General features: G+C 37.6%; 1 protein-coding gene across 20 annotated transcripts in view; it reads right to left on the bottom strand.

Annotated features, from left to right (window-relative positions):
- SLC16A7 (solute carrier family 16 member 7) overlaps positions 1-18,568 on the bottom strand; it is a 153,084-nt gene that overhangs the window by 72,902 nt on the left and 61,614 nt on the right. The window contains exon 1 of one of the 20 annotated variants that reach the window (XM_070619655.1): positions 5,701-6,355. The exons of 17 other annotated variants lie outside the window; for them this stretch is intronic. The gene's annotated coding sequence lies outside the window, so the exon portion shown is untranslated. Of the gene's footprint in view, positions 1-5,700; positions 6,356-18,568 lie in introns of those variants that run through there. 2 more of the 20 variants (XM_070619662.1, XM_070619651.1) reach the window with 2 other exon arrangements.

Below are 18,568 nucleotides of genomic sequence, written 5' to 3'. Positions count from 1 at the left end.
TCATGAACTGCCTGACATGTTCTGATCGCCACCCCTTCTCCACCCCACTGGATTTGGCCTCTTCTAATATTGCTTTGCTTGTGGTCACTGCCCAAGTTTTCTGCCCTCCACCCATTCCGACTATCTGCTTCCCCAAAGACTTCAGGAGACACTCAGTTAGTTTGGTAATTGCCAAAATACAAAGAGGAAATGAAGGCTGGAGCCCACAGAAAATTAATCATCTAGTGGATTCAGCACTAGTCAGGATTATGAAACTTTGAAGGGTTTGAAGGGAAGAGCTGTGGAACTCTTAGGAACCTAATCAGGTTATCACCTATTTCTTCTTCTATACACTTATGAGAGAATTAAATTGGTAATTTTGATTTTTTTTCATAATTATTTGTCCCCTACCCATCCTTGTCATGCTTCTCTGCAGGCAAAGTATACTCCCTACCCACTGACTTTGGGCTAGGCCATGTGACTTGCTTCATCTACGGGACGCCAATGATGTCTAGGCCATGCCCAAGAGTAAGCTTAAAATGTATTTGCACGTTTTGACTTTACAGCTGTAGTCCTTACCGTCCAAGATGAGAACATGTCCCTTTAGCCCAGATCCCTGAAAATAAGAATATGTTTGAAGATCAGCCAATCCTACCAGAGCGAACCTGAGTTATTGCTGACCCATCGCCGCCAAGTAGCATGAACAAGAAATAAATACCTATTGTTGTAAGCTCTAAGATATTGGAGTTGTTTGATAGAAAAACAAAATCTGAGGTTGGGTGGGTAAAACAAAATCCTAAACTACGTGGCACTGGCTTGAGGGATGGGCAGCTGGTGGTGAGGACTCTCTGTTAGAAAAGGTTAAACAATGACAATGTATGCTAGGCAGAGGCGAAATATTTGGTAAAACTTTTGCCTGTGATATCCTAAAAGGCAGAAAATGCACACAATGCAGTTAGGGTTCTGGGACAAAAGATTTGGAGAAAAAATGTTGGTAGCATGAATTGTTTTTTTTTTTTAATTATTATTTTTTTTTTTTTGAGGAAGATTAGTCCTGAGCTAACATCTGCAGCCAAACCTCCTCTTTTTGCTGAGGAAGACTTGCCCTGAGCTAACATCTGTGCCCATCTTCCTCCAATTTATATGTGGGATGCCTGCCTCAGCATGGCTTGACAAGAACACCTGGGATCCGAACCAGCGAATCCCAGGCCACCAAAGTGGAACACGTAACTCAGTCACTATGCCACTGGACTGGCCCCATAAATTGGTTTTAATTAGCTACATTCACAAGTTCTAGGAAAGGCAATGAAGTCATAATAGACACGACCTGTTTGCAAGCAGGGATGCAAAGGGAAAAGGGACAATCCATGTGTTACAGGATTTGCAGGGTTGAAAGACACATTTTTCCCTCTATCTTTAGCCTGGAAAAAGATTCTCAAGTTAAGACACCAGCTCAGGGCAAAAACTAAATCAAAAGGTCACTAAAGCAGGGGTAAAGACCAAACCCAGGATGTAGCCTTAGTAACTTTTCTTAAAATCTCTTAAAGGCTTAAGTCAGACACCAGTAAATTCTTTCAGTTTGAAAAACAGTTGGGAGCAGAGGTGGAGAAGAGATCAATGGTGTGGTCCCTGAAGATCTAATGAACTCAGATTTTCCATAATTCAGTCTATTTAGAGAGGCATGTCTCAGAAAGAACTGAGAGTTATTATTTGCACTAAATAGAACCAAATAATTTTTGAAATATTTTTTAAAGGGTTATACTATAAAATGCGCTATCAGCCTGCATGGAAAGCAACAGTGACTGTTGGAAATGTAAAATGACCACGTGATTAAAGTGACTCCAATATCCTGTAACTTGCTTTACGTGACGTACAGAGATGTAACACTATGGAAAATTTAAATACATGTATTACAATAAACGTTGCTAAAGTGTTGTAACCCTTTAAGCAAGTGACATTCACACTGGCTTTTAATTTCCTTATTTGTAAAAAGCGCAGGATTAAGTGTTCTCAGAGGTCCCTTTCAGCTCATATTTGATTCTATGACACTAGTTCTATTTTATAGACTTTCTTAGCGTGTGACATACAAACTTTTTCCCTCCTCTAGGAAAATGCTACTGCCATTCAAAAATAAGTAATGAACAGATAGACATTATTTGAGAAAGTTTTCCAAGATTCCAAAAATATGGGCTGAATGAGAAAAGTTCTTTTGAAAGAATCATCTGAAGGAATTCCATTATATAAGTGGACGGGGCCAAGCATTTAATTAAATTCAAGAGGCTCCTAAAGGCCAAGTGCTGGTTCCTTAAGCGTGCTTAAAATTTTATTCAATTCCCAAATCACAATTTAGTTTCCATAAAACTTATTGTATGAGAACCTCAGAGGATCTGGTATATGTTTGAATAGTTTTTCATTTATCAAGATTAAAATATTGAAGCATATTTTCACGTTCTTTAACAGAATACGTTCCCATAAAAGTGGGACAATTTGGTTAAGTGTTGCAAATAAATCACATGAAGATATTTTTCAAAGATAGAATGAAAATAGAGCCTCCAATATTATATATTCAAAATGTTTTAAAGAAGTATGTAATATTTCAATTCATACACTATATGTTTTTAGTTCCCATATTTGCCAAATTTATATACTCAAATAAAAATATTATACTACATGAATACCACATGGGAATCATTTCAATCATTTATTGTTTGATAAAAATATTATATTCAATAGAATTTAAATAATCACTAAAGAGCATTAATAATGCATCAGAGTTGACTATTTACAAACATTCCAAAAGGTACTCCTCTTTTCAAACTTAAACATAAATTTTATGACACTGACTTCGGTGGGGACTGTTACTGCAATCATTTCTTATAAAAGATCAATAAAAACCAGCTGAAATAGGCAGCAGAGCTGAAAATGGTCACTTTCATCACATCTTATGACATTCTCAAGATTCACTACGAAGATCCTCTCTAAGGAAGGAATTCCACAGAATTCACCATTCCAAGCCCTCTTATTTAGAATCCGATGTCATCGTTATGTAATATTCACTGAACACTGATAATGAAGTTGGTGCTGACTGGCAAAAATGAACCCAAAGTTAAATATAACCTAGCTGAGAGCCACAGGCGTGGCTGAAAATAAATTGATTGGTTCGATCCTGCTTATCACCCCTGGAAGGTCACCAGAAAGAAGGGTCATCCCGAAGGCAGAGAAAGAAAGCCTTCTCATTCCCTTTCCCTTTGCTCACTGTCCTAGTCGAGACTGTGAATCCCATAAAAACACATAAACAAACAAACTGTGGTCCCCTGAGAACTGATGACGCACTTGGACCACAGCAAATGGGAAGCAACAGAATTCTCAGAAACCTTTTGCCTTTGCACACTGCATTCATTTCCCCCACCTTAGCCTTCTCCTAAAGGAGCCTAAGGAGGCTGCCTTCTTTCAGGTTTGGCTGCCAACTGGGCAGGGAAGATATCAATAATTCCAAGCATCACCTTGATTCTAACGTAATTTCTCTACCTTTTAATTCTTTTATTAGTTTAATTTTGTTCCCACCTAGCGCTTTCCTCATAGCTCCTGGCATCCACCCATCCTCCCAGACCAGAGATTCTGCTGCCTGACTGGGAACCATTCTCTTCATGTTTGTTCCGACTTTGCTGCAGCTTGAATGAAAAGTTAGCTCTCAAGCCCTAAAGCTTCCTTTACATTCCTTCATGCTCCACGAGAGAGCGCTGTGCTTTCTCTGACCTTCTGGTTGCCAGTTCCATGCATCCCAGACTGACAGACAGCAGGACATGCAGCTGAGATAGAAGCAACAAGCTTCCGGTCCTTTCTGCTCTGCTCACTAGAATGACACCATTCCAAACCTGCGAACAGCAGAAAGGGATTCCTATCTTTCACCTCCATCTCAGACAAACCTTTCACCCAGTTCCTTTGGGGTCAAACGTGTAAAACTCACCACCAAGGACCTTGGGGAATGAGGCTGCATTAAGGGATTCCTGGGGTCTTAGGACTCTAACCCACTCCAACTGGCCCCTCTGGGTGATGGAAATAATTAGACCTTTGAATATAAACCTATCCTGAAAGGAGTTCACACTGACTAAGCCATGTTCCTCATGGACCTAAAAAAAAAGACCTGAATGTCATTGGTTCCATCTGTGCCCACAGCTGACCCTCTTAAAGGATTCAGTAAAAGAAAGCTCTCTATCCAATATAAGAGATTAAGAAATGCTATAGGTTGAGGGGCCAGCCCTATGGCCAAGTGGTTAAGTTCGTGTGCTCTGCTTTAGCAGCCGGGGTTCGCTGGTTCAGATCCTGGGCATAGACCTAGCACCGCTCATCTAGCCATGCTGAGGTGGCGTCCCACATAGCAGAACCAGAAGGACCTACAACTAGAATATATAACTATGTACTGGGGGCTGTGGGGAGAAGAAGAAGAAAAAAAGAAGATTGGCAACAGAAGTTAGCTCAGGTGCCAGTCTCTAAAAAAAAAAGAAATGCTATAGGTTGAATCACTATTTGCAATATTACGTCCAGTCACACTTGACCTTAAATGGGGCTACAAAACAAGAACTATTCTTCGTTCACCATCATGCCTACACCTCTCCCTAATGTATATGAATCTCCTGATAGACAAGGAAATTATTTCAGGAAATAATTGAGTTAGGAAAAATGTTATTAACAATTTTTCTGCAATTTTTGAAGAAGTTCTATAAAAAAAATGTTTTCAATAAGCTAGGGAGGCTTCTAGATTCCAATGAGAACAGTATGTTTATACAGAGAGTTTTTCTGGTGCAGAGAAAACTGAGGTTCCAAACTATTCTTACAGCGCCAGGGAACTGAAGATGATTCCAGGAATCTATTTGCATGAACTGACAATTTTGTTTTGTTTTGTTTGTTTTGCTATGTGGCTACAGGCAGGGGGGAGAGAGCATGGATACCCAGGAGGGAGCAAAACAATACAGTAAGCAAGAAGGATGCCATGGTAACCACACTGTCCAGCCTGCAGGTTCCAGTGGACAGACTGTTTAAAGACAGACACTAAAGAAACTGTTTTCCTGAGAGACATTGAGGCTCTGTACACAGTGATGTTTTAAGATTTAGCAGATAAAGTTTGGTATAGATTTGGACAGGGGGCGTTTTTGCCATTCCTGCCTGCACCCCAGCTTTGGGTCCTTGGGAATCAATTACTTTGGGAGCATTTACATAGACAATGTTGTTGTTGCTATTGGTGTTGTTTCCACTGAAGGCATTTGCAATGGTGAGAAACAGTAGTGGAAAAACGCATTTGATCTCTCTCTGATATCATGTGAGTCCCAGAAATATTTTGCGGGAGACATTTCAGAGAATTCAAGGTCCCTGTGAAGAGAAGTGAAGGGTGAAGAGTCTGAGATTATTAATATCAACCTGACTCCATATTCAGTCAATATTCAACAAACATCCATTGAAAACCTGCTATGTGCCAAGCACAGTGGCTACAGTGCTGAACAAAACAAACTCCCACCCATGGACGTGTATTTTAGTAGAGGAGAGAGGCAAAAAGAAAGTTACAAACGAAGACAGGACAATTACAGACTGATACCCTGTACAAAGAAAATAAACAGAGTATTACGATAGAGATTCATCATTCAGGGGTCAGGGGTAGACAAAAGAGTGTTTGCAAATATAGTAACCAAGGAAAGTAAAATGCTGAAGAACCTTTGTTTTACTTACTTCTAAAGAGTGGAAGCTGAAGACCTCCTCTCCTCCCTGCCTTTTTCTCAATCCAAAACACAGTAGCAACCAAGATAATTAATTCTCAGTCTAAGAGAATTAAGACCACATATAATTCCTATAAAGTTCAAGGTTGCTTTTCAAACTTGCTTAACTGCTATACAGAAAACACTATATTGGAAAACGCCCCAAATGCTCTGCGATGCTCAGCCCCATGGCTCTTGGAAGCTCTCAGGACCAACTCACTCACTCCCTGATTCATTCTTTCTTGGCTGTGGGTCCCAGGCACTCAGCCTGTTTGCTAATCTTCTTGTCCGTTGCCTCTCTGTCCTTCGTAAAAGTTCTACATTGCAGTCTTGACTGCAAATTGGGATAGTCTCCCTAAACCTGCCTTTTCTCGATGCCCCTAAAGTTAGGCAGAAAAGTTCTTTCTTTTTCAGGTTATTACTAATTATCACTGTGGGAAAACACGTAGGGATAGTAAAAATGATAAACATGGGGAAGTTCAACAGCTTACGGGGTATTAACTGTGCTGGTCTTCAATTACAGATCCTGCCTCTCCCTGAGATGATAATTAAAGTGGAAATGAGTTTCTATCCTGAGTTCTTATTCCTAGAGGTAAGCCTTAACCAAGTTCTTTCTTCATTCTAATTCTGTCCTTATGACAAAATCAATGTAGAACATTGTGTTTTTATGTCTTCTTGTTTCTAGCATTCATTCTTTATTTCACCAAACGTTTACTGGATATCTCATTTCATGCCAAAGATTGTGCCAGACATTGGAAATATAAAGATGACTATGATATAGAATATAGCTCCTGATCTATGAAATAACTCAATCTAGGAGGTAAATTATGAAGTACATGGTTACAATTGGTATGATAAACATCATTAGACAGGTAAATTCAGATTTCTATGGGGCTAAGAGGATGAAAATCTAGACTATATGGTGATGGTCAAGGAGCTTTGTTGAGAGGAGTTGAAGTCACACTGACCTGGGTGAGCTGCGTCTTGAAAGATGAAAGGGATTCACTCTTAGCATGGGTTGGAGTGCAGTGGGATTGGTAGTTGTAATACGTGACAAAAATCATACCAGTTGGTATGTCCTGGAAATAGACAGCATGACACCACGATGTCGTTGAAGAGAAATGAGGGTGGAAGGGCACACTGTCTATTCATCTTAAAGCTTTGGAACTTATATTTTGCTTTTTGAACAAGGGGATGATTTAATTAGTTTGCATTTTAAAGAATAATCCTAGCGATACGGCAGAGAAAATACCTGAAGGGAGATAGATGATATACCAACAAAGTAATTAAATTTTATTGCAGTAATCTGGAAAAGCCATGACAAAGCAGTAACCATGGGGCCAGAGGGAAAGAAGGTAGATTTATTAAAAATAACAAGAGCTACAATAATTTGTTAACAGATATACAATATAAGAGGTAAATTGTGACATCAAAAACATAAAATATGGGGGGAAGGGAGTAAAGAGTAGAGTTTTTGTATGCAATTTAAATTATTATCGGCATAAAATAGACCATTATATCTATGAAATGATTTATATTAGCTTCATGGTGACTACAAAGCAAAACCTACAGAATGCACACAAAAGACAAAGAGAAGGAAATTAAGGCATACCACTAAAGAAAATTATAAATTCATTAAAATAGATAGCAAGAGAGGAAAAAAGGAATATGGGAGCTATAAAATAGTCAAAAACCAATTAATAAGATGGCATCAGTAAGTACTCACCTATCAATAGTTACTTTATATGTAAATGAATTAAATTCTTAATCAAAAGGCATAGAGCAGCAAAATGGACAAAAAAAAAAAAAACATACAGCCAGCAATATGCTGCCTGTAAGAGACTTCAGCTTTAAGGACACACATAAGCTCAGAGTGAAGAGAGAGGAAAAGATTTCCATGCAAATGGAAAGCAAAAGAGATCAGGATAGCTATCCTTATATTACCTACATAAGTCAAAATAGATGTTAAGTCCAAAACTCTAACAAGAGACAAAGAAAGTCATTATATAATGAAAAAGGGGGCAATTCATCAAGACGATATAACAATTGTAAATATATATGAACCCCAAAATGGGGTACCTAACTATATTAAGTGAATATTAACAGATCTGAAAGGAGGAAATAAGACAGCAATACAATACAGTAGGGGATTTCAACATCCAACTTTCAACAATAGATAGATCATCCAGGCAGAAAATCAATCAGGAAACATTAGACTTGAAATATACTTTAGACCAAATGGACCAAACAGACATATACAGAACATTCCATCCAACAGCAACAGAATGCACATTCTTCTCAATTGTAAATGGAACATTCTCCAGGACAGATCACATGTTAGGTCACAAAACAAGTCCTAGAAAATTTAAGAAGATTGAAATCATACCAAATATCTTTTCTGACCATAATGGAATGAAACTAGAAATCAATAACAGAAGGAAAACTGGAAAATTCGCAAAGATGTGGAAATTAAGCAACATACTTCTGAACAACTAATGAGTCAAAGAAGAAATCAAAAGGAAAATCAAAAAACATCTTGAAACAAAAGAAAATGAAAACACATGCCAAAACTTACGGAAAATAGTAAAAGTAATTCTAAGACAGAGGTTTATAGTGATAAACACTTACATTGAGAAAATCTCAAATAAACAAATTAACTTTATACCTCAAGGAACTAGAAAAAAGAAGAACAAACTAGACCTAAAGTTAGCAAGGAAAAAAAGAAATTATAAAGATCAAATCAGAAATAAATAGAGACCAGAAAAAAAATTAGAAAAGATCAATGAAACTAATAGCTGGTTTATTTGAAAAGACAGACAAAATTGACAAACCTTTGGCTAGACTAAGAAAAACAAAGAGGGAGAAGACTCAGATAAATAACGTCCCACATAAAAGAGGAGACATTACCACTATTATCACAGAAATACAAAGGATCACAAGAGACTACCATGAAAAATTACAAGCCAACAAATTGTATAATCCAGAAGAAATGGATACATTCTTAGAAACATGCAAACTACCAAGACTGAATCATGAAGAAATAGAAAATCTGAACAGACCAATAACAAGTAAGGTGATTGAATCAGTAATCAAAAACCTCTCAAAAATGAAAAGCCCAGGACTAGATGACTTGACTGCTGAATTCTACCAAACTTTTAAAGAAGAATTAACACCAATCCTCAAAGTCTTCCAAAATATTGAAAAAAAGGAACACTCCCAAACTCATTCTATGAGACCAGTATTACTCTGATACTAAAATAAGGACACTACAAGATAATTGAGTTACAGGCCAAATGAACATAGATGAACATAGATGCAAATATTCCCAACAAAATACTAGCAAAGTGAATTCAACAGCACATTAAAAGGATCACAATCATGATCAAGTGGGAATTATCCTTAGGATGCAAAGATGGTTGAACATACACAAATCAATAAATGTGGTATACCACATTAATGAAGGATGAAAATTATATCATCATCTCAATAGATATACAAAAGCATCTGACAAAATTCAACATCCTTTCATGATAAAAACTCTCAAGAAATTAGGTATAAAAGGAATGTACCTCGACATAATAAATGCCATATATGACAAGCTCACAGCTAACATCATACTCAAGAGTAAAAAACTGAAAACTTTTCCTCTAAGATCTAGATGAAAAAGAAAGAAAAGTCATCCATATTGCAAAGGAAGAAGCAAAATCGTCTCTGTTAGCAGATGATATGAACGTAAATGTAGAAAATCCTAAAGAATCTACCAAAAACTGTCAGAACTAATTAACAAATTCAATGAAGTTCCAGGATACAAAATCAATACACAGAAATTAGTTGCATTTCTATACACTACAACTGAACTATCTGAAAAAAGAAATTAAGAATAAAATCAATAGCATCAAAACAATAAAATACTTAGAAGTCAATTTAACCAAAGAGGAAAAGGTCTCTGCACTTAAAACTATAAGACTTTGATGAAATAAATTGAAGAAGTAATATTTGGAAAGATATCTGAGGTTCACCGACTAGAAGAATTAATAATGTTATAATGTCCACCCTGCACAAAGCAATCTACAGATTCAATGGGATGCCTATCAAGATACCAGTGGCATTTTTCACAGAAATAGAAAAAAAAAATCCTAAAATTCATATGGAACCACAAAAGACCCTGAATAGCCCAAGCAATCCTGAGAAAGAACAACAAAGCTGGCGGCATCACACTTTCTGATTTCAAACCATATTACAAAAGTATAGTAATCAAAACAGTATGGTATTGGCATAAAAATAAGACATATGGACCAATGCAACAGATTCACAAACCCAGAAATAAACCCATGCAAATACAATCAACTAATATCTGACAAGTGAGCCAAGAATACAAAATGGGAAAAGGAGAGTCTTTTCAATAAACAGTGTTGGGGAAACTGGATAATCATACGCAAAAAAATACAATTGGGCCTCTATCTTGCACCACTCACAAAAATTAACTTAAAATGGATTAAAACTTAAATGTAAGAATAAAACCCTAAAACTCTTAGAAGAAAACATAGGGAAAAAGTCCCTTGATACTGGTCTTCACAATAATTTTTTGGATATGACACCAAAAGCACAAGAAACAAAAGACAAGGTAAAAAAAAAAAAGTGGGATTAGACCAAACTAAAAAGCTTCTGCACAGGAAAAAAAATCAAGGAAATGTATTTTCATAAATGTGTATATAGATACACACACACACACACACACACAAATGGAATATTACTCATCCATAAAAAAGAAGGAAATTCTGCCATTTATGATCACATGGATGGACCGAGGGCATTATGCTAAGTGCAATAAGTTAGAGAAAGAAAAATACTGTATGATCTCACTTATACGTGGAATCTAAAAACATCAAACTCCTAGAAACAGAGAGTAGAATGGTGGTTGCCAGGGGATGTGGCGTGGGAGAATTAGAAAGATGTTGAGTGCACAATAGTAACATCTAGTTATAAGATGAATAAGTTCTGAGGATCTAGTATACAGCATGGTGACTACATTTAACAAAATTTTTTTATTATACACTTAAAATTTGCTAAAAGAGTAGATCTGAAATGTTCTCACTACAAAATAAAAATGGTAATTATATGAGGTGATGGAGGTGTTAACTACCCTATTGTGGTAATCATTTCACCATATAGATGTGTATCAAATCATCAGGTTTCCATCTTAAATTTACACAACGTTATATCTTAATAAAGCCGGGAAACACACATATCCACATTCCTCCCCCACCCCCAACACACATACACAAGCAATGGATCAATATAAAGTTCAGAATAATAGTTACTTCCATGGTGGGGGTACACTGGGGATGAAACAGGAGAGGAATAAAGTCATTTCAAGTGATGTTTCTAGTAAATTCTTCAGTTGAATTGCATGCTTCTGGAGATTCATTATATTAATCTAGTTTCTAATTTAGGTAAATGTTACTTAAAATCTTTTATATTTATCAAATATATATATGATATAAAAAAACACATAATAAACAGTAGTGTTCTTTTATCTACTTAGTAGATAAAAATATTGCAGAAAGGAACTGTCTATTATCTCCTCTCCCTCTGTTTATTGCATTTTGTTTCCTTCTCTACTGTGACATGCTTTAATTCTTTAAAAAAAACAAATTTAAAACATTATAATTATTCAAAGTATTCCTGAGGAGTAAGAGAAAAGTGATTTCCTAGTTTTCTATATTTTTCAGGAAAGCTCATTTAGTGAGAGCTGGCCTAATTGTTGACTGTTTCTCAAGTACATTTGCTGTGCTTGAATAGATAAATGATAATAAAAAGCCAATAATTACTAAATAGATTTTATATAAGTACTAAGTTTACTGTTAGATAAACCCCAAAAAAACAAATAAAAAAAATCAGGAGATACTTGACATCAAAAAAGAAAAGAGCAAGGACCATGTCAGCCTAACAAAAAATACTCTAAAATTATACTTAAAAAAAAAAGTTTAATTTTAAGTAATTTGTTTATTCAAAGTGCACATCTTCAATATAAAAGAAATTAAATTGTTTCATCTGATTAGTGAAAGAGCATAGTAAAAATACTAAAAAATGAGGTAAACTGGTTTTACCTAGAAGCATCATAAATCAGAGGCACACTCTGTCAAACGTTAGTCATTGAGAGCATCAATCTGTGCACTGACTCGCTGTCAACTCCAGGTTTGAGGCTTAATCATTTCAGGAGCAAGAAAGCCGCGAGTCATATTTTACCCAAGAGACACCTGGGAACATATTCATGCTGCAACCCTCATAAATTTTTTGACAATTTGCCTGAAGGTCAATTGGCAATAAAATAATAGGAATTTTAAGTTTTGAACAGATTATTGAAGGCGGATTTAATGACTATTTAGCCTGCATTGTCATTTGGTCTCATGCATATATCCACCGGGAAATATGAGCAGCCTGCAAAACTAGTAAAACACGTAATAGTCCTGAAGCGCACATAATAAGTAAGCGCAGGATGCGTAAGCTCTGAATACCATCAGAATATCTGACACCAGGTCTTTCCTTCTAAAAGGAGAGCTTCTTTAAAAAATATTTTATATCCAAAGGGGAATAATTCATTAATTTATGATACCTACACAAATTTTATTAGATCATGCATCATATTTATTCAAAGACTATAATGCAATTACGGAAGATTGCAAAATTGGCCACAAATTATTGCCCTCTCTGTACTCACCTCTTTAAATAGTTCCCTTTCACACTTACTCTGGGCTTGGCCATGTGACTTGTTGTGTGTATTAGTCTGTGCGGGATGCCATGACAAAATACTGCAGACTGGACAGCTCAAACAACAGAAACTTATTTTCTCATGCCTCTGGAGGCTGGAGGTCTGAGATCAGGGTGCCAGCATGGTCAGGGCTGTGAGACCCTTCTTTCTGGTTTTCAGAAAGCCGCTTTCTTACTGTGTGCTGACATAGCCTTTTCTTGGTGCATGTGTGCAAAGAGAGATCATGCTCTCTGATGTCTCTTCTTATGAGGGCAATAATTCCATGAGAGCAGGATCCCGCCTTCATGACCTAATTATATCCCAAAGGCCCCATCTCCAAATATCATTACATTGCGGGTTAGGACTTCAACATATGAATTTTGAGGGCACACAAACATTCAGTCCACAACACTGTGACCAATGGAACAATAGCAAATATGAAACAGGTAGATACTTGAAAACCTCGTCTCTTGCCATTCTCGGGACTCTTATCGTCCCTACCCTATAAAGGAACCCAAGCTAGCCTCCTGGATGAGACTTGTGGTCTTGTCCCATCTTTGTTCTTGCTCACCCAGACTAGCTCAGTTATGAATAAAATGACTTGAGAACTGGGTGTCAGTCCTACCACTCTCTGAGACAATTACAACCACAGACTACCAGTGGCCTCCCCATCTAACTGGACCTTTCAAATATTAACACCAGTTCATGTATGACCTAGGCTCACATATCCCTCCCTGGATATTGTGATATGAATTACTGGTCACCTTAAACAGTTCTACCATCAAAATTATGCCAGAGGAAGCTTCCTTCATTGTGTCATTTAATTCACAAATATGTATCAAACAACTCCTACACGGAAGGCATTCATTGAACTAGCATTAGGGGTACAATGATGGAACGAGATGCAGTCCATTCCTTCATAGAGTGTACAATTCTTTGGGAGATAACAAGAAACAAGGCGGAAAAATTATAATCCTCTGTGGCAGCTTTTCTCAACTGGAGTTACCTGCACCATCAAACACAGAAAATGATTTGAGTGACTGTTTTCTCAGTTCTCCCAATGATGTTACATAAACATTACGTGCACCTCAATGCATAGGAGATAAATTAATTCAATCCATTCTAAGACTTATGGCATTAAGGTGTAATTTTCTCATCAAACTCTAGCTGACAAAAACTGGTCCATAGTAATAATTACTGTATTAAGAAGTACAATTAAACCAGCCTGAGGAGATCATAAATATATGTTGGTTGAGTCTTGAATGATGAGCATGATTTAGTCAAGTGAAAAGAAAAGACAAAAATGATCCAACGAGAATATTTTGCAAAGGTTTCTGGTAAGAGAGCTGCTGGTATCCTTGAGGACTAGCAGACAGATTTCATTCTCTCTTTCTGTTAGACAACCAATGATGCCCCAGAAAACATCACAGCAAAGTCCACTAGAGACTGAAGCTGCTTGGAAGAACTGATGCACAGAAGGAAATATGTAGTTTCACCTTTATAAAATGTTTCCAATATTAAGTTCAGTGTCACAGGTAAGAAATGCATATTGTGATATTTTCTTCATCGTTGTCGATGTCCTCGTAGGTTATATAAGACAGCTATTCACTATTTCTATGATTTTAGCCTGTACTAAAGAAAAGAAAATGTACTGATTAAATGTTAATATAAAATATTTTATTGGTAAAAAAACTAAATATGACCATTGAACAAAAAAATCCATATTCACTGGTAACTTGTCTAGACTATATATAAGTAACACAGTGCATCACTTCACTGACTTAGGTTCACTTTTGTTCAACATCATGGGATTCTCATCTTCAGTATTTATTCTGTCTATGTTGATGACATGGTCTTACCAGTATATTTCAGAGCAGGCTTCAAGAAACAACTGAATCTATTTGCCAATTACTGCGAGAAAGAACAGCTCAATATTAATTATGCCAAAACTAACTCATCCTTTTTGGTAGATGTTCTACACTCCAATAGAAAATGCTCAAAATTCTATCCAATAAGTTAGCTTCCTTATTTGTGGGAGTATTATGTCTTGACATGCTTATTACACTGCTCAAAATTCTAAATTTTAGAAAAGCTTTGTAAGTTATTTTACGATAGAGGTGATAGAAATGGAAACTTCCTACATACAAAATATCCCAAGTCAGAGTCAACTCTTTCATGCTTTATGGTGCAGAATTCCATGACTTTATTAAAGCTTTGGTTCAAATAGCCGACTAGATCAAAAGCTGCATTTGAATGAAAGTCCTTGGGCTACCGCAAAGACCTCTTGCAGAACCATATTGGTACAGTGATGGCACAGCCCTGCCTCCAGTAAGAATACAAGTAAGGCTCTTTGATTCTTATATAATAATGTCATTTTTGCAACCCACACGATTAGAATACAAGCAGATCTATCTTATTTCAATAGGCAATACAGAACTTCCAACCGCTTCAGTCTTGACTATTTGCTATCCAACTTTAGTCAAAAGTCAGCTAACAGGGGCTGGCCCCGTGGCCGAGTGGTTAAGTTCGCGTGCTCCACTGCAGGCGGCCCAGTGTTTCGTCGGTTTGAATCCTGGGCGCGGACATGGCACTGCTCGTCAGACCACGCTGAGGCAGCGTCCCACATGCCACAACTAGAGGAACCCACAACGGAGAATACGCAACTATGTACCGGGGGGCTTTGGGGAGAAAAAGGAAAAAATAAAATATTTAAAAAAAAAAAAAGTCAGCTAACAGATAAAGATATTTTGTAAATTTGCATTTAGATAAACCCTTCTGCTGTAAGCACATAGTGATGAAAAGCAAAATCTGAAAAGAGAAAACCAAATTAAATAACTAACCAAAATGATAATAATAATAGCAGCAACAACAGTGAACATCTCCAGTGACTGGAAGCACGGGAACAAGAATGAGTCTCCTGGAATCTGGAAGCAGGAAGCAGCCAATGAAGCAGAAGTTCATGTTCTGCATAACAGAGGGGTCTCAAGTGTTCCCTGAAAGACGGGAGAGGAGAGAGTCTGGCTCACTGATGCAAGCCAGGTGCTGCTCTGGGCCTGCCTTCCTTACTCTCATCCCTCCTTAAAGTTAATCTCTTGGTTTTGTTTCTCTGGAGAACCCTGACTGATACAGATTTTGGTACCATGAAATGGGATGCGGCTACTACAACAAATACCTAAGAAAGTGGAAGTGCTTTTGGCATTGGGTAATGGGTAGAGGCTGGAAGAGTGTTGAGGAACTTGATTGTAAAAGCCTAGATTGTTTTGAACACAATGGGGCTAGAAACATGCACATTAAAGGTGCCTCTGGTGAGGTCTCAGACGGAAATAAGAAACGTTATTGGTCACTGAGGGAAAGGTGATCCTTGTTATAAAGGGGCAGAGAATTTGGCTGAACTGTGTTCTTCTATTAGGTGGAAAGTAGTAGAACTTGTAAGTGATGAACCTGGATATTTAGCTGAGGAGATTTTTCAACCAAGTGTGGAGGATGTAGCCTGCTTTCTCCTTGTTTTGTCTAGTAAACTGGAAGAAGAAAGGCACAAATTGAAGTAGAAATTGCTAAGCAAAAAGAAATCAGAATTTGATGATTTGGCAAATTCTCAGCCTATCCAGATAGTGTGCACTGGAAACAGGGTCAAGGACAACCATTTGCTAAAGGAATTAGGTGCGTGACTCACAGATACAATCAACTATCTCAGCAGAAGCAGAAGGAATAGAGATGCAGGTATCCAGAAAAGACCTGTGGAGAACCCTTTATCTGGTGGCTTGGACCCTGAAAATTGCAAGGTGTGGACAAGGTTTTTAAAAAGTTAAATCAGGAAAGGGGCTGGCCCCGTGGCCAAGTGGTTAAGTTCGCGCGCTCCGCTGCAGGCAGCCCAGTGTTTCGTTGGTTCGAATCCTGGGCGTGGACATGGCACTGCTCATCAAACCACGCTGAGGCAGCGTCCCACATGCCACAACTAGAAGGACTCACAACGAAGAATATACAACTATGTACCTGGGGGCTTTGGGGAGAAAAAGGAAAAAAATAAAATAAAATCTAAAAAAAAAAAAAAGTTAAATCAGGAGAAACACTGTCAGCCTGGATTGAAAGGAATGAAGGAAGAATGACTCTGAGGGGAAAACCAAAGATGGAGCGGCCTTGGCTAAGGACTTCTTCAGTTCCAGAGGGTGGGGCCACCTCCTCCACCCCAGGAGGCAGGGCTGATAGGGCAGGGCCACCCAGCAGGCCCAGAGGACGGAGCATCAGCCACAGAGAATTGTTCTCAAGCCTTAAAACCTAATGGAATTTTCTCTGCCAAGTTGCAAACTTGCTTTAGACCAGCGACCCTTTTTTCCTCCAGTTTCTCCCTTGTGAAAGGGGAATGTCTATTCTATATCTGATGTGTGGTTGTGTCTTGGAAGCAGATGACTTGTTTTCTAGGCTGCACAGGTCCACAGATGGAGAGGAATTTTGCCTCCGGACAGACCACAACCCAAGTCTCACTCATAAGTGATTTAGGTAGAATTTCGATTTAGAGTTGATGCTGGAATAGTTAAGACTTTGGGGGATATTGGGACTGGGTGAACAAATTTTTTACATGGGAAGGACATGAGTTTTGGGAAAGATATGCTCAAGTCCTAACCTCCAACATGTCAGCATGTGACCTTATTTGGAAATAGGGCCAATGAAGATGTAATTAAGATAAGCTAAACTAAGTTTATACTGGAGTAGGATGGACTCCTAATCCAATTGACAGGTGTCCTTATAAGAAGTTGGCCATATGAAGATACAGAACAAAGGGACAATGCCACGTGGAGACGGAGGCACTGATTGGAGCTATGCTCCCACAGTCTGGGTCTATCAGAAGGCAGAGAGGAAAGAAAACTCTCCTAGAAGCTTCCAAGAAAGTACAGCCTAGCCAACACTTTAGTTTCAGATTTCCAGTCTCCAGAACTGAAAGAGAATCAGTTTCAGTTGTTTTAAGCCACCGAGTTTGTGGCACTTTGTTATGGCAGCCCTAGGAACTGTTCAACAGGATTTACAGTCTACCACGTGAAGTTTTATATGAATTCACATGATTCTCGTACTAACCAAGCGAAGGAAGCACTATTATTATTGTCATAAGGCCCATTTATAACTCACTTAACAGAGGTTCTGACAGGTTATGTGATTTATTCCTGATTTGCAAAGCGAGTCAACTGTGATGCCGGGTTTGACTTGGAGCTAGGTTTCTGACACCTACACCTTTTACGGCTTGCAAGCACTGACACTCTCTGTTCCTCTCTCTTTTAGATGGTCGTGTGTGTTTGTGTGTGAGCTTGCATGCGTGTGTGAATATTTATTGGTAACTGCCAAAGGGCCTTCTTGAATTTTCTAGAAACTCATGGTGTATATCTGATAATGGGCTAAAGAAATAGACATACTTTTTGATAGTAACTTGATTTACACACTCTCAATAGAAAACTGAGAAACAGGTGAATATTCAAGGAGCAGAGTGAATTAGAATAACACCTACATATTAAAATGCGCAAGCAAGGTTCTGAATATAAATATCAAATAATGAAAGACGAACTGAAAAGTCTACTCAAAACATGATAAGAAATCTATACATACTCAACTTCAAAAAACCAATTCATTCACTGATAGGGTCTCAAACAATTTTTTTAATCATCATAAGTCAAATAATTCTTTTATCTTTAGATTGCACGTGGATTGTTTCAAACTTTAAACAAAGATGCTTCATATTTATCTTCATATTTGGATTTTACTCATATTTTACGTTTCCTTAATTAGTGAAACTTTAGCCACTTAACATTTAACTTGTAAATGATGAACCTGTCAGCACGGTTTTATTGTGTATCAAAATGAACAGTGGCAATATTCTCATCTCTAACCTTGAGAACTTACATATACCTAAGGAAATTCATACACAGACAGAAGGAGTGGATAATATAAATTATAATAAATTGATACACAAATTTTAGCAATGCTAAGGGTGAATCTGGAAAATATCGCTACCCACTTATACCTTAAACACCAGTGCTTACTTAGCTATACCTCCAAATGGAACTGTATTAAGGGATAAAATATGATTTCCCTTTCTACAACAGCA

Source organism: Equus przewalskii, chromosome 5, assembly GCF_037783145.1.
Source record: "Equus przewalskii isolate Varuska chromosome 5, EquPr2, whole genome shotgun sequence".
NCBI lineage: Eukaryota > Metazoa > Chordata > Mammalia > Perissodactyla > Equidae > Equus > Equus przewalskii.
Note: the sequence above shows the minus strand (reverse complement) of the source record. Positions and strands in the feature narration are given on the sequence as shown.